Genomic DNA, 16,929 nt, shown 5'->3' with positions numbered 1-16,929 from the left:
ACTGCTCTGTAACAGACTCTGATGATAGTCCTTCTCTACTTCTCTGTGGCAGACAGGGTTGCTCTGTAGAGCTCTTTCTCATGGGGAATTCATTGCATTCCAGGCACAGGAATGTATAAGAGCATCTTCCTCTTTACTTTGTCAACTCTTTTCTTGGGCACATGCTAGGGCAGGGTCTCCTGTCAAATTCATGGACACAGAGACACAGAGACACAGCCTTCTTTGCACAGAAGGTCCAGGAGAAGGCCCATGTGTCATCTTCTACAGTGAGGTGAGTCTCTTTATGGTCAGCCTGGACCTAGATTCAGATTTCTCTACATGTAGGTGGCAAACATCTGCATGAACATGAAGTGGGCCAAATGCCAGCCACTGAGGGGCTTCCACTAGAAGGAGATGATTCCCGCAGCCTTGCATATGGAGACTTGCTGGGTGCCTGTATATGCTAGGTGCCAGGTCATATCTCCTTCTGAAACAAGCTCATGACATTAAAAATCAATCCAAAGGAGGGGGTGGGGGCAGGATTGTCAGGGACCCAGTAGCCCCACAGAAAACCATGCACATCTCCAAGGAAGACATAGCTCCATTGCCATGCTCTGGCTACATCCCATGGTCACGATGGGCTCATCATGACCACTTCAGCCTGAACCTATGCTTGGATTTCTCTCCGTACTAAGGTGAATATCACCATGAAAATGGAATGGCTCCACTGCCGGTGACTCAGGACCAGTCTCAGGAACAGGAAATCTCTGGCTTGGCTTCCAGCCACCAGGAGTCCGTCCTTTTGGAGCAGCTATTTGAGGACACCCCAGGTTAGTTCCTCCTCAAGCCCAGACCCCAGGACAGGGCCAGCAGAGGAGAGGGAAATTGAACACTTTGCTGCCAGTGCCACCTCTGTAACCATTTGTCCCCTCCTGAAAACAAGCTCATGACACTGAAAACCAGCCTCACTGGAGAAATGGGATCAGAATATACACCAGAACTAATAGTGACCCAGCATGATAACTTCTACTTCCAAGTTTCTAGAAACCTCTTAAGTTCTCCAATAAAAAGCCATGGCCAGTTATATACACCTTCAAATTCAATCAAAAGTAGGGAGTCCAGGTCTCCTTTCTCAAATCCTCAAAGATTTTCCTGCTGATATGCAGGAATCATCTCCTACACTTATAACTGGGTTTGTTTTCTCCGACTGTCCCTTTACAAAGATTTCAGTTAGAAATGGAAGTTCGACCCCTTGGTTCTCCATGTCCTTCATCCTCTCACTGCATGTGCTCTGCTCCCTATGGTCCCTCCTTTGTGCACTGCTAATCCCACTGCTATGATCACAGGTCTCCAGACTGGGGGTGACTCTACTTTTACCTTGGGCAGCTCTGTAGACAGAGGCCACCACAAGAGCATCTTGGTGGCTGTGGACCAGAGGGATGACACTGTCAGCAACCTCCATGATGTGGAAAGCATCAGGCAGAGCTCCGTGTTCAATCGTCTGCACGGGGGCCCCTCATGGCCACCTTTGCTGGACCTCACTGCCTCTGAGCTCAGAATTAAATACCTGATGGGTTGTGGGGACAGGGCCACCCATAAGCTGTCACTCTACAACTATGCCCTGAACCACCCCATCATCCCTGTGAACCTGGCAGTTGAGGAAATCATGGACTGTGCCACTCTGCTCCACCAGAAGGAGAAGGCCACCAGCACTCAGTTCTCCTGCATCATGGCCGTGCTGTGCACCAGCAACCACACAGAGAGTAACAAGGAAGACACGGAGGAGTGAGGCCCTCCATCCTGGTCCCCTGTTCCTGCTAGAGGTACGTGCCTCCTTCCTGACTGATGCCAGTGGTACAAAGGTGACCAGGTTCCTGGACACACCTCATCTACACCATGAGTCTGGATGAGCCTAGGCCATGTGAGATTAATTTGAGCAACCAGTCTGTGTGAGACACAAGGTGTTCTGGCTGATTAAAACAGGGCAAGAGAATCACATCCCAACAATGGCAGGACTTTACTCATTCTCTTGGTGGCAGCACAGTCTGAGAGGAGGCTGCAGAATTTTGCTGTATAGAGAGGAAAGGTTTCTACTACATGCTGACTAGGTTTTAATATATTTAACTTTTGATGTTAATTCAATTTACCTAATGGCTAGAGACAGTAATTAAGGTGGGAGGGAGAGACATATGGGGAGAGAAGGAGAGACACCTACAGCGTTGCTTTCCAGCTTCTGAAGCTTCCCCCCCTGCAGGTGGGGATAGGGGCAAGAACCCAGGTCCTTGCTCACTGTGGCATGTGTGCTCACAAGGTGGGCACCACTTAGCCCTTTCATGTATTTATCTCCAAGGAGACATACTCCCTTTAACTTATTTCTTCAGGAATCAAGAGGAAGTTAGTATATGAGAATATGTTTTGACTAAGACAGCTCTCTGTTTTTCATTTCAGGCATGACAAGAAGACAACCTCCTAATTCCAAGCCAGGAGAGTGAAACCTACAAAAAGGAGCAGTGATGGACCAACTCACACCTCTCTGAGCAGGATCCAGAGAGCCCCCTAGCAACACTCTGCTCAGCTGAAGGGCTAGGGCTCCTCTCAGCACCTTACTGGGGGCTCCCCTGGCAAATCTGCAGTCAGTGAGGCCACCTGGGTGTCTGCTGGAATGCCAACAGACAGCTTCCCCTTTCTAGAACTGACCCTTTCTTTTCCCTGTTACTTTATAATATCCAATAGAGAACAATTATTCTCTTAATCCTTTACAGGATTTTGAGTTAGTTCTCAGTCCAGCCATCTATGTGAAAACTTCCTGGTGGAAGACATGAAGCCCTCTGACTAACGCAGTTCTTTTAAATTTTTTTATCTAGTGTGGTCACAGTAAAAAAAATGTCAACTTTCTACATCCAGCTCATTTCATTTGAGACATCTTCCTTGATCCCTTCTTACATCCTGCTTTGAAGGTCTTTTCACAGAAATCTCTCTCTTATTCCTTTCACAGTATGTATGTAGTTCTAGAGTCTTTTGCTGTATTTTCTTCTTATTTGTACTGCCATAATAAATATCACTTCCTGACTCTGTGCCTTATACAACCACTCTCTTTGCACAGGGCTCATACGAAACCTTGGTGGACTCCTCTGGGCAGCTCTGCATTAGCTGAGGTCCCATTGTGTTTGCAGACAGCTAACAGATCAACTGGATCTATTTTCTGTGTGTTGCCTGTTCCCCAAGCTTCCACAGGGTGGCACCTAGATTCTTCAGTGCTGGGAGAAGGGCTCCCATACCACAGCCAGACAGCCACTGAGGTCTCTGCCTGCTTCCCATTTGTCCATGTTCCATGGGCCAGAGCAAGGACATGGCTGAGTCTGCAGTCAGCCCAGGAGGAGACAGTAGCAGAGACTAAAGATGGCGCGCTTCAGACTTCTGGATGGCTGTTACTGTGATCAGCACATTTCACTGCAAAGTTCAAGGTGACACCTCTACTGCCATAGGCCCTCAGCTACTAGCCTTTTACTCCTTAGCCCAGCACTTCCCAGACAGTAGCCAAGTGTGGGAACAAATGGTCATGGAATAACCACTCATTATGCTGACACTGGCCTCTTTGCACCACATGCAGGTCAGAAGGTCACAGGTCAAAACTGGCTTCCTGGGGAAATGAAGGTCACTGTTCAACCTGACTGCCCTTTCTCTTTTTTGGAAAACTTAGAACTACACTAAGAACTTTAGAAAATATAACACCCGGGATTCGGGCTGTAGCTCAGCGGGTTAAGTGCAGGTGGCACAAAGCACAAGGACTGGCATAAGAATCCCAGTTCGAGCCCTGGCTCCCCACCTGCAGGGGAGTCGCTTCACAGGCGGTGAAGCAGGTCTGCAGGTGTCTATCTTTCTCTCCCCCTCTCTGTCTTCCCCTCCTCTCTCCATTTCTCTCTGTCCTATCCAACAACTATGACATCAATAACTACAACAATAAAACAACAAGGGCAACAAAAGGGAATGAATAAATAAATATAAAATAAAATTAAAAATTAAAAAAATTTAAAAAAGAAAAATATAACACCCAATGTCCTTTCAAAGAGAAGTGACATTTTTAAACAAGCAAGTTCACATTTTCCAAAATTAAAAGCACAAACTTTCTAAAATATCAGAGTATGCTTTTGTCAAAATTAAAAAAATGAAAACCTGTGTACACTACTACTACACCTGAAAATTATAAAAGTTTAAGATCAGGAGTTGGGCAGTAGCACAGCTGGTAAAGCACAGGTGGCACAAAGCAGGAGGACTGGGGTAAGGATCCCGGTTAGAGCTGCCAGCTCCCTACCTGCAGGGGAGTCGATTCACAAGTGGTGAAGCAGGTCTGCAGGTGTCTATCTTTCCCTTCCCGTCTCTGTCTTCCCCTTGTCTCTCCATTTTTCTCTATCCTATCTGACAAGATCAACAACAATAATAACTAAAACAACTAAACAAGGGCAATAACGGGAATAAATAAATTTTAAAAAGTTTTCACTCTCTGAAAGGCAATAAAAAAGATAGATACAACGAGTTGGGCAGTAGCGCAACGGGTAATGGGCATGTGGCATGAAATGCAAGGACTGACGTAAGGATCCCGTTTCTAGACCCCAGCTACCCACCTGCAGGGGAGTCATTTCACAGGTGGTGAAGCAAGTCTTCAGGTGTCTATCTTTCTCTCCCCCTCTCTGTCTTCCCCTCATCTCTCCTTTTCTCTCTATGCTATCTAATAATGATGACAACAATAATTACAACAATAAAAGCAGTAAGAGCAACAAAAGGGAAATAAATATATAAATAAAAATTTTTAAATGCACCATAAAAATCTTTTTTAAAGAAAAGATGGAAACAATTATTTCAGTCAGTTCCAACTCACTGAGCACGGGAGTTTTTTTTATATTTTTCAATAGTGACCCACTTTTTTAAAGCTAATTATAAATACAATCAACATTATAGTTTCTTTTGCACCTCCCTAATAACAAGTGTAATATTTTTATGTATTTATTGACTACCTGTACTTTTTCTGTACCCTATTCATAATATTTGAAAAACTCTAAAGGCCCATGTGTCATTTTATTCTTTATGTTTCATTGTTGTTGCTAATGCTATGGCTTCTGCTCATTAGCTATAGGACTCTATCATCATTATCAGCTGTCTTCATTTAATTTGATTTATTTTATTCATATATAATAAATATATCATTTATGTTATTTTTATTATTGGCTACAGGACTCTAAGATCATCATCAGCTGTCTTTATTTTATTTATTCATTTTGAATGTATGTAGAGACAAAGATGAAGAACCGAGATGCGGAACTGTTCTACTATTTCTAAAACTTTCCCCCATCCCCACCTAGCGAGTGGGGACTGGAGCTGGAACCCGGTCACCAACATGGCAACTTAAGTGCTCTACTGGGTGACACACAAACTGCCCACTTTTCTCAATTTTTAAGAACTTCCCATAGTCTTGAATACTCAGATGGTCTCCAGGCATGTCACTCATCTAACTTCCTTATCTTCCACTGTCCCTGCTGGGGAAGCCAGCATAATGGTTTTGTATGTCAAAGGCTTCCATGCCTGAGGCTCTGAAGTTCCAGGACCAATTTTCAGTTCCATCATAACCCGGAGCTGAGCAGTGCTCTGATCTTTCTCTTTTTGCATCTCTCTCATTAAAAATATAAAAAATTAAGAGTCGGGTGTTAGCGCATCGGGTTAAGTGCACATGACGCAACGCACATGGACAGGCATCAGGATCCCGGTTCGAGCCCCAGGCTCCCCACCTGCAGGGGGTTTGCTTCACAGGCTGCGAAGCAGGTCTGCAGGTGTCTATCTTTCTCTCCCCCCTCTGTCTTCCCCTCCTCTCTCCATTTCTCTCTGTTCTTTCCAACAAGGACTACAACAGTAAAAACTACAGCAATAAAACCACAAGGGCAACAAAAGGGAATGAATAAATATTAATAAAAAACTTTTAAAAATTATAAATATATATATATATATTTTAGGGTCCAGGCAGTGACACATCTGGTTGAGCCCACATGTTCCAGTGCACAGTGACCCAGGTTGAGGCCTCTGATCTCCAACTGAGGTGGAGAAAGCTTCAAGATTGGTGAAGCATGGCTGCTGGTGCCTTCTCCACCTCCCCCTCCATTCTACATTTCTCTCTGCCCTTTCCAATAATAATAGCCTGTTAAAAACATATATCTGTACTTTAATTTCTAATATTTAATTGTATGCCAAGACATATGCACAGCTATGTTTATATAGCTATATAGTTGGTAAATCAAAATATGGAAGCAACCTAAACACAGACAACTAGGTAACCATATTAGAATGGGGCATGGCTGGTGATGCACACAGCTGAGACTGCTCTTATCATACACAGGGACCTGGGTTTGAGTCCCTGCTTCCCACCAGCAGGAAGGATGTTTAATGAGTGGTGAAGTAGGTTTAGAAGTCCCTCTCTCTCTTTTTTCATTTTTACTTAATTCCCCCTGTCAGGGTAATTGCTTCGGCTCAGTGCCTATGCTACAAATCCACTGCTCCTGGAGGGTACTTTTTCCTTTTGTTGCCCTTGTTGTGTATCTTTGTTGTAGTTATTATTGATTTTTATTTCTGTCATTGTTGTTGGACAGGACAGAGAGAAATTGAGAGGAGGGGAATACAGAGGGGGGAGAGAAAGATATGATTAGTGAAGTAAATGAATAAATCAATCAACAGATTTTTCCTTTTCCTTTTTTTTTGCCTCCAGGATTATTTATTGCTGGGGCTCAATAAGAATCCACTTTTCCTGGTGGCCTATTTTTTCATTTTATTGGATAATACAGAAATTAAGAGGTGAGAGGGATGGAGAATGATGGACACACTAGCAGACCTACTTAGACTTTTGTGAAGTGACCCTCCTGAAGGTAGGGAGTGGGGTTTGAAACTTGAACCTTGTATTGGTCCTTGTTCTCAGTACTATGTGTGCTTAACCAGGTACACTGCCAGCCCATTCAATATACGTATTTAAAATATTTTATTATCTTTATATATTTATTGATGGGATAGAGACAGCCAAAATTGAGAGAGAAGGGGGTGATAGGGAGGGAGACACCTTCTGCACAGCTGCACCACTCATGAAGCTTTCCCCCTGCAGGTGGGGACCAGGGGCTTGAACCTGTGTCCTTTAGCACTGTAACATGTGCTCTCAACTAGGTGAGCCACCACCCAGCCTCTCTCTCAAAACATTTTTTTTCAAGACAGCACTTCTTTGTGAAAAAAAAAATAGATAGGAGACTTCACCTCTCTGGCTAACACCATCAAGCGTGGTTAGAGGTGCAGAGGTGCAGGTCTGAGGCTTGTTTTTTTTCCTGAGAACATGTAGCTGAAAACATGGAAAATGGGATGAAAAAGACACTGGGAACAGGTGAGTTTGGGACAGGGGTATTGATGCCTTTACATTGTGCAATGCCTGTTTTCTACTTTCATTATTTTAATAAATCATTTCACCTAAAACAAATTACACTGTGATGACAAAACAAACAGAAAGACCCAGCAACTATATTGTTCCCCAGATGTACAAATTATTATATTATTGACAACAACAACAACAATAAAACAACTGTAAACTAGGTGTTCATAAAGTAAGACTCATCCTGCTAAAATGTATTTTATGCAATTTTCATTCTTGGTGCAAAATCTTTCTTCTTAAGATAGAGACAAAAAACAGAGGGGCAAACAGACAAATAGACAGGGAGAGAGAGAGAGAGAGAGAGCCAAAGCTTTTTTCATAGTGGAGGGTCTGGGCTTGAAGCTTTGTCATAAAAAAGCAATGAAGTGCACTAAGACAGCTTTTTGCCCTTCCTCTGATGCAAAATCTTATCAAATCATTTTTTTTCTTTAGTAGGCATATTAGAAGCATAACATGTAAGCATGGGGGAATAGGAAGCTGGAGAATTACAAAAAAAAATTTAGCTCTGACCATCAACATCCAGTCAGTATGTGGGAAGTAAGTCAGGGTGGAGTGAGGTTAGAGCCACATTCTAGCTGAGTCAAGGCCACTTCAGCCCAGGCTATGCTCAGAGTCCCTTTCACCCCCTCCCAATAGTCCCTGTGCATTGGAGTCCCCAGTACAGGTATGGATTGTCAGGCCTGATAGTGCATCTGATCCCGGGGTTGCCAGGATACTGGACACACCCTGGGGTGGGGAAGGCCTCCTCCCAGGTCCTAAAGGCCCTGCTCAAATGAGAGAACAATGCACCTACAGAGAAGCTCATGCAGGACAGGCTCTGGGCACTCAGCATAGGAGCCACTGTCACCATACACAGGTGGGGACCTCCAGCCGGTGGGCAACAGGAGATAATGCAAACAATATTCTTCATAAGAATGCAGCTGTCTCTAGGAAGAGCCAGCTTGTTGGGGACCCTGAAACTATAATGTCTCATCACTTATGTGACCCATTTCTCTCTTACTGGCAGCTATGTATTAAAACTAGTTATGATACAAATTCTTTGTCATCTTTGTAGTTCTGTTTCCAGCTTTCACAGTGTTTTGGACACATCAGGGTAAACTCAGACAGTGGTCAACAGGGCCCTTTAGGTTAAAAATAAGCCTGTCTTATTTGATACCCCTGAATTATGCCTACATCCTTGGCATAAGGTCAGAATTTGAAAAGTAAACAGAGAATCTGATATAGTCACTAAAATGGAGATAACAAGTCTGATATAGAACAGTTAAAGACGAGGAGAGAGACCATTCTACTGTGTATGCACTTAAGATGTTTATACTTGACATAGCTACATGTATACACAGCCAATATATAACGAAAAGAGCTGCCAGTGCAGAACACATACAGGGCAGACTCTTTTTTTTTTTTTTTTTGTCTCCAGGGTTATAGCTGGGTTCAGTGCCTACACTATGAATCCACTGCTCCTGAAGGCTATTTTTTCCTTTTGGTGCCATTGTTGTTAGTGCTGCCATTGTTGTTGGCTAGGAAAGAGAGAAATGGAGAGAGGAGGGGAAGACAGAGACAGGGAGAGAAACATAGATACCTGCAGACCTGCTGCACCGCCTGTGAAGTGACCCCCTGCAGGTGGGGAGCTGGGGGCTAGAACCAGGATCTTCACTCAGTCCTTGAGCTTTGCACGACATGCGCTTAAACAGGGCACAATCTTGTAAGTGGTACACCATGTGCCTGCCAATCTTCATTATAGAGCTCAGGCTCCTGGCATCTGGTCCTTAAACCCAACACTATTCTACAATACCAGTTACTATTGAGGGCATAGGAATAATTAGAACAATGTGAACAAGAAAACTGGGATACGGTGCAGTGGAATAAGTGCTAGACTCTTGAGAATGAAGTCCTAAATTCAATTCCCAGCACTGCATATACAGAACGATGCTCCAGTTCTCTCTCTTCCTCATATTAACAAATAAGTAAATTTGGGGGACTGGGCTGTGGTGCACCAGGTTATGCACATATATAACCATGTGCAAGGTTCTGGGTTCAAAGCCCTGCTCTACACCTACAAGAGGGACACTTCCCAAGCAGTGAACCAGGTCTTTCTTCCTTTTTCTCTCCATCTTTCTCAATTTCTGTTTCCTATTCAATCAAATAGAAAGAAAGAAAAGTAAATCTAACAAAACAATGTGTCTAAATGGTCCTGCTAAATTATTGCTAGCCAATTAAATTTTTATACTTATTTATTTTCCCTTTTCTTGCCCTTGTTTTTGACTGTTGTTCTAGTTATTATTGTTGTCGCAATTGATGTCGGCTTTGTTATATAGGACAGAGAGAAATGGAGAAAGGAGGGGGAAGACAGATAGAGGGAGAGAAAGATAGACGCCTGCAGACCTGCTTCACCGCCTATGAAGCAACCCCCTGCAGGTGGGGATCCAGGTGCTCCAACCAGGAACCTTACACTGGTCCTTGTGCTTTGCGCCATGTGTGCTTAACCCGATGTGCTACCACTAGGCCCGGAAATTTGATTCCTTAATAAATCAAAGATACAGTAAGCACATTCAGTAATATTACCTTAATATTTTGGACTTCATATCCTACCCTGTGGTCAGTGACACTATTCTGGGTGAAATTGTAGGTCTGAATTCTTTCTGACTGGGTTCTTGTTCCAACCTGTGCAGACATAGAAAGGAATTCACATTTTAACATAATTACTATCTTTACTACAATGGAAAAGGCACCCGCAAATTCTTTTCTAAGGATTTCTACTTCTGAAGGTCAGGCACATACATTGACAAAGAGCAAGAGTGGCAGGAATTTAATTGTTTAAGACTCTTGTTATCTCAGGTTTACTTACGGAGTAAGAGTGTTTTGTTTTGTTTTTTTTTCTTCCTACACTACAAATCCACTGCTCCTGGAGGCCATCCCCCTCCCACGCCTTTTGTTGTTCTTTTTGTTTATCATTGTTGCTGGATAGGACAGAGAAATTGAGGGTGGGGGGGAGACAAGGAGTAGGAGAGAAAGACAGACACCTGCAGACCTGCTTCACCACTTGTGAAGTGACATCCCTGCGGGTCGGGAGCTCAAACTGGGATCCCAACCCCTATCCTTGAGTTTTGTGCCATGTGCACTTAACCCGCTCGCTGCACTACCACCCAGCCCCCAATAGTGCTTCTTCAGTAGTTCCAATTCCAATCAAAGCCAAATTATCAGTGGTCTGGGAGGAAGAGGCAGAGTGGATAAATTACAGGATTCTCAGGCATGAGGTCCCAAGTTCAATCCCCAGTGCCACATATACCAGAGTAACGTGCAGATCCTCCCTGCTCCTCTCTCTCTCATTAATGAATAAATAAGACCTTTAGGACAAAACAAAACTATCTCTGAAGATGGGTAGGTTACACCATGGAAGAAATTAGAGCTTCTAAATTTTAGGTCCTGAGTCCAATCCCAAACATGCATATGCTAGAGTGCTGCTTCTGAGCCTCTCAACCCCCTTCTGTAATTCATGAAATTAAAATAATTAAAAAACTATATTTTACCCTCATCAGTCTGTTCTCCAGCAAGTTTACTAATGTGTTAACTCAAATTTCTTCCTCAAGCTATTTCTATTCAGGATTTGTATCATAACTGTCTAAAGAGAAAATTGGTTTAAAGGTCATTTTTATGAAATTTTTATGGAAATTAAGATACTTTCAAGTTTTAAAATAAAACATATTATTAGAAAAATTTATTACAACTCCCTGTGGGTTCAGAAATAAATAGCTCTGCCAAAACCATACTGCAAAGTATAAGGACCAGCGGAAGGATCCTGGTTCTAGCCCCAGCTCCCTGGACCTGCAGCAAAGGTACTTCACAAGCAGTGAAGCAGGTCTGCAGGTATCTGTCTTTCTCTCCCCTCTCTGTCTTCCCCTGCTATCTCCATTACTCTCTGTCCTATCCAACAACAACAACATCAATAACTACAACAGTGTTAAACAAGGGCAACTAAAAAGGGAAAATAAATTAATTCATTTAAAAACACCATACTGTAATATTTTCTACTGAGAGAGTCTAAGGTCGAGGGTCAGGAAAGGGTTTTTCCCCCACTTCATTTTTCTCTATTTCCTAGATTTTGAATTACATATGTATGTAGTTTTATTCAAATGTATAAGTTCTACTAAAGTGTATGTATCATTTAAATAAGCAAAGTATGTATGCTCTTGTTCTCTTCAGATTGTATAAATCTTTTGCCTCTTAAGTAAGCAAAGTATCATAATATTTTAAATTATAAAAAATAAAGGCTGCCGCTGTCTGGGAGGTTGTGCAGTGGATAAAGCTTTGGGGTTCTTATGTGTGAGGTCTCAAGATTGATCTCCGGCATCAGATTTGTCAGAGTGATGCTGCGGTTCTCCTTCTTCCTCTCCCCTAATTTTATCACTAATAAATAAATCTTTAAAAACAAAAGTAAAACCTGAATGGGGTTGAAAGAGAATTTTGGGGTTGGAAGGCCAAAACAGCCATGTTTTTGAGTTATTTGCAGTAAAACTTGTAGCATTTTAGGAAAAGTGGGTTGCATAACAGTAAGCATTATAATAACTGTCACAAGTCACTTTGATTTAGATATCTTAGTTTTCCCTACTTTTGGCCGTTCCACTTTCCTACCCTTGTTTTAGCCTGCAGTAGTGTAAATGAGTGCAAATGATATATTAATCCCTTGCCTGAGATGGTCTCAGATTGCAGAGGAGCATCAGTAGGTAGACTTGAAGCTAGGAATTTGGATTTCCAAACCACTACTTCTTAGCAACCCTCTTCTGGCACAGACACAGAGAGCCTAAACATTCAAGTTATTTCTTATTCACAGCGGAGTATATTTTCTCTATGTCCTGAGATATTTTTACTTGGTCAAGAATAATGAAAAAACATTTTTAATATAAAGAAACCTTTTTAAAAGTTTTTTTTCTTTTTGCTTGGTAAGAGAGAAACAGAGATGGAAAGGGGAGATAGAGTGGAAAAAGAAAGTGAGACACATTAAGATAGTGTTTCACTGCTTGTGAAGCTTCCGCCTGCAAGTGGGGATCAGGGGCTTGAACCTTGGTCCTCTCACACTATATAACATGTGCCTCACAAAGTGACCTTTAAAAAAAGATGTATATATTGATGTATTTTAGTACACCAGAGTTTCATACTTACATAATTCTACTGTAGCCAACAGTTATTTTCTCCTTTTAAATTTAAAATGAAAAAATGGGGTCCAGGAGGTGGTGTAAGCAGTGGAGTGCACATGTAACAATGCACAAGGACTAAGGTTCAAGCCCAAGATCCAACCAGCTGAGGAGAAGCTTCACAAGTGGTGAGGCAGCGCTGCAGGTGTCTCTCTGTGTCTCCCCCTCTACATCTTCTTTTCCCTCTCAATTTCTATCCAGGAAATAATTAATGAATAAAATATACATGGGGCCAGCTGTGGTGCATCTGGTTAAGCACACAAATTACAGTGCATAAGGAACCAGGTTCAAGACCTTGGTCCCCAGCTGCAGGGGGTAGGGGAAGCTTCACAAGTGGTAAAGCAAGGCTGTAGGTGGTTCTCTGTCTCTCTCCTGTTCTATCTCCCCTCCCCTCCCTATTTCTCTGTCTCTGTCCAATTATAAATAAATATATTAATATATATAAAAGAAATTTGACTTTAAAAATGAAATAGAAAAAGTGGGAGAAAGAGCATGTGAGAAACATCACAGTACCTGCCATCATGCCTGGTGCTCCCATGTTGTGTTAGGGCTCAACACCAGGTCTGCAAGCATGGTGATGTGATGTGCACTCTACTGGGGGAGCAAGCTCTGGACCCCTTCGTTTATTTATTTTTATGGATAGAGCACCACTCAGAACTTCTGTATGCTGGGGATCAATCTTGGGGCCTTATGCATGTGCAGTATGCAATTTACCAATAAGCTACCTCTCAGTTCAATGCTTACAATTTTGAGATAAAGACCTAAGCACAGATCTACTATCCACTGAACTTGGCTTGCTGTGTCTGTGTTACTGTTCAGTGGTGCCAGGAATCAAGCCCATGGACTCCCATATGTAAGGCATGTGCAGAATGACTCTTCGAACAGTTGTTAAGTGATTCTAATAAATAAATCTTATCTGCAGTGTCCTGAGAGGTGGTGCAGTGAATAAGACATTGGACTCTCAAGCATGAAGTGCTGAGTTTAATCTCTGGCATTCCATAGGTCACAGTGATGCTCTGGTTCTTCCCTCACACCTTCTCATTAATAAATCTTTTTTTTTCCTTTCCATTTTGTTGCACTTGTTGTTTTATAATTATTATGGTTATTATTATTGTTATTGATGTCATTGTGGATAGGACAGACAGAAATTGAGAGAGGAGGGAAAGATAGAGGGTGAGAGAAAGATAAGACATCTGCAAACCTGATTCACCACTTATGAAGAGACAACCTGCAGGTGGGGAGCCAGGAACTCAACCCAGGTTCCTTGCACCAATCCTTGTGATTTGCATCACCTGCACTCAACCTCCTGCACTACCACCTGACCCCCACCTTTCTTTTTTTCTTTTATTTATTTTCTTTTATTTTATTTCTTTTATTTTTATTTATTATTTCTTTTATTTACCTGTCGACACGACTTTCTCTATAATCTTCTGGTAAAGCCTATCTCGAAGCACATGCAGAGCGATTTCTTTGTTTTTTTTATCTGGGAGCGTCCTTGCTGGCATTCAACTACAAGCCCTGGAAAATTACCAAGACCAAAGACAGATGGGAGTTCCCACAAGGCAAACTAAAACAGAACCAAGATATTTAAGACAAGCAAACATGAATCAGGAAATTACTACAAAAGGTTAAGAACATTTTAGATTTAAGAGGCTTTAGAATTGATACCTAAGGGAGGCAGAAGGTAGCACAGTGGGCTAAGCCCATATGGCACAAAGAGCAAGGACCGTTTAGGATCCTGGTTCAAGCCCCCTGCTCCCCACCTGCAGTGGAGTCACTTCACAGGTAGTAAAGCAGGTCTGCAGGTGTCTCTCTGTCTCTATTCCTCTCTATCTCCCCCTTCTCTCTCAATTTCTCTTTGTCGCTATCCAATAACAACAAAAAAAAAAAAGAAAGAAAGAAAAGAAATGATACATAGATTGCTATATGGAAAACTGGGAATTGTTATGCAAATACAAACTATTGTATTTAATGTGGAATGTAAAACATTAATTCCCCAATAAAGAAATTAAAAAGAAAAAGAGAGAAAGAAAGGAAGAAATGATACCTAGCTTAAGATGTAATAACTGTTAACTCACCTGTAAAGAAGGAAGCTTCACAGGCGGTTAAGCAGTGCTGTTGGTGTCTTTCTCTCTACCTCCCCCTACGATCTCAGTTTCTCTGTCTTTATTCAATAAACAAGTAAAGTAAAATAAATCTTGAAAAAATACTTGTAAATGGTTGCTCTGATACTGATATCTTGAGGTGTTTCCTATATGAAGGCTGAATGTAGCAACACCTATTGATGAGGATGATTCTTTCTCCAAGTTCTGCCTCCCAATCCCACCCCAGCACATTCATTTACTTTAAAAGATCAACATACAGCAGGGTATTGTGACCCAAATGTAGATACACACATTGTCTGTCTCAAGGAGAACTAAGTCAGCTTGACCCACTTCAATCATCAATACAGAGATGTTGAAAATAACATGTTTATATAGAGAGACCAATGCAAAGAAGCTACCCAGTGTCTTAAAAAAATTATAGTGACTGTTCTTTCCTTTGCCTTGGTTCTAAATTTGTTGAATTTGGATTTTAAATGGGCCTGGCCTACTGTTGAGTCCAGTTACCCACCTAAATCTAGGTGCAGGTTGTCTGTTTCTTAAAAAGAAAACATAGCATAGCATGTGGCTGGGGGTCTGATCCTGCACACTGCAAGTGAAAACACAGGCAGGCAATGGGCGGGACTCCTTGCATAGAGGAGCAGTGCTTTGCATGTCTCCCTCTCTTAAAGGATACAGAATGGAGACTGGCAGGGAGGCCTCTCAGCTGTCCCATGCAGGTGCAAGGTTCTGGGTGGGATTGATCCCCAGGCACAATATTTGAGAAAAAATTTTTAAAAGACTTTGTATTATTTAAAAGATTTACAGTTAAGAGAACAATATTACCATGATTTTATTCAAAAAAGCCAATCTGCAGTCCTGGAGGCTGGCAGAGTGGTTGGAGTTTTGGACTCAAGCATGAGGTCCTGAATTCTACCTCCAGCATCACATGTTCCAGACTGATGCTATAGTGTTTTTCCTCTCTCTCTCTCTCTCTCTCTCTCTCTCTCTCTCCTCCCTTTCTCCCTCACTGATTAATAAATCTTTTAAAAGAGCTTCAGCATATGTAGAACCAGAGTTCAGACAGACCTGGGATCCCACACATACAAATCCAGATCTCTTGCCACTGAACCGCCTCCCAGGTTGCATTAACTGGCTCTTTAAAAGATTATAATTATTTATATGTGTGTACATATATTTTATAATCCTTTTTTTGAAAAAAATATGGTATGCCTCATGAATCTGTGTGTAATCCTTGAGCAGGGGCCATGCTAATCTTCTCTGTTATCATGCCACTTTTAGTATATGTACTACGGAAGCTAGGACTATATTATAATCTCATTTAAAAAGTGTTAAGAGATGGAGACAGTTGGAGTCAGGCAGTGGCACAGTGGGTTAAGCGCACATGGCGCAAAGCTCATGGACCAGAGGAAAGATCGCGGTTCTAGCCCCTGGCTCCCCACCTGCCCGGGAGTCCCTTCACAGGTGGTGAAGCAGGTCTGCAGGTGTCTGTCTTTCTCTCCCCCTCTATGTCTTCCCCTCTTCTCTCCATTTCTCTCTGTCCTATCCAACAACAACGACATTAATCACCACACAATGTTAAGCAACAAGGGCAACAAAATGGAAAAATAAATAAAAATAAAAAAGAGTTGAAAAGAATAGACAAGAAAAAAAAAGAAAGGGAGACAATGAGACCTTGGTGGCAACACAACAACAAAAATAAAATAACCTATTTATACTCTAGAATTGCAGAATGGCTAGGGCAATGGCTCTGTATGAATTAAGTCCTGAATTCAATCCCCAGATTTGCATGTGCCATAGTCATGCTCTGCTTCTCTTTTTTGTATTAATAAATAACATTTTTCCTTTTTTTAATTTCCTTTTTTTAATTTCTTTTTTTTTTTTTTTTAAAACCGCGGTTCCTGCCCGGTTCCTACCCAGCTCCAACATCGGCTGCTGCCTGGCTCTGTGGGGCTCCTAGTGCAGCTCCCACCTGCCAGCATCCTGGCTGCCCCATTGTGTGAGTAGGCAGACTGCAGTCTCCCCAGGACTGTCCCCACAGACACAAGAACCCCAGGCAACCCCTGCCCACCCCCCACCACACACAGAGCCCTGCCAGGCCCAGGCCACCGGGACGAGGGGGGTTGGGGGTGGGTGTTGGCAGTGCCCTCCAGGACCAGCAGGTTGCAAAGTGCCAGACCTTCAGCCCAGACCCAATCCACAGCCCAGG

The 16,929-nt window shown here is 42.5% G+C and overlaps 1 non-coding gene across 1 annotated transcript; it reads right to left on the bottom strand.

Moving 5' to 3' along the window:
• Positions 1-15,917: 15,917 nt before the first annotated feature.
• On the bottom strand, positions 15,918-16,025 carry LOC132537261 (U6 spliceosomal RNA). Its single transcript, XR_009548722.1, has one exon. It is a non-coding gene; the product is annotated as a U6 spliceosomal RNA (small nuclear RNA).
• Between the last annotated feature and the right edge of the window lie 904 nt (positions 16,026-16,929).

This window comes from Erinaceus europaeus, chromosome 2 (genome assembly GCF_950295315.1).
Source record: "Erinaceus europaeus chromosome 2, mEriEur2.1, whole genome shotgun sequence".
Taxonomy (NCBI): Eukaryota; Metazoa; Chordata; class Mammalia; order Eulipotyphla; family Erinaceidae; genus Erinaceus; species Erinaceus europaeus.
This window is presented reverse-complemented; position numbering and strand designations above follow the sequence as displayed.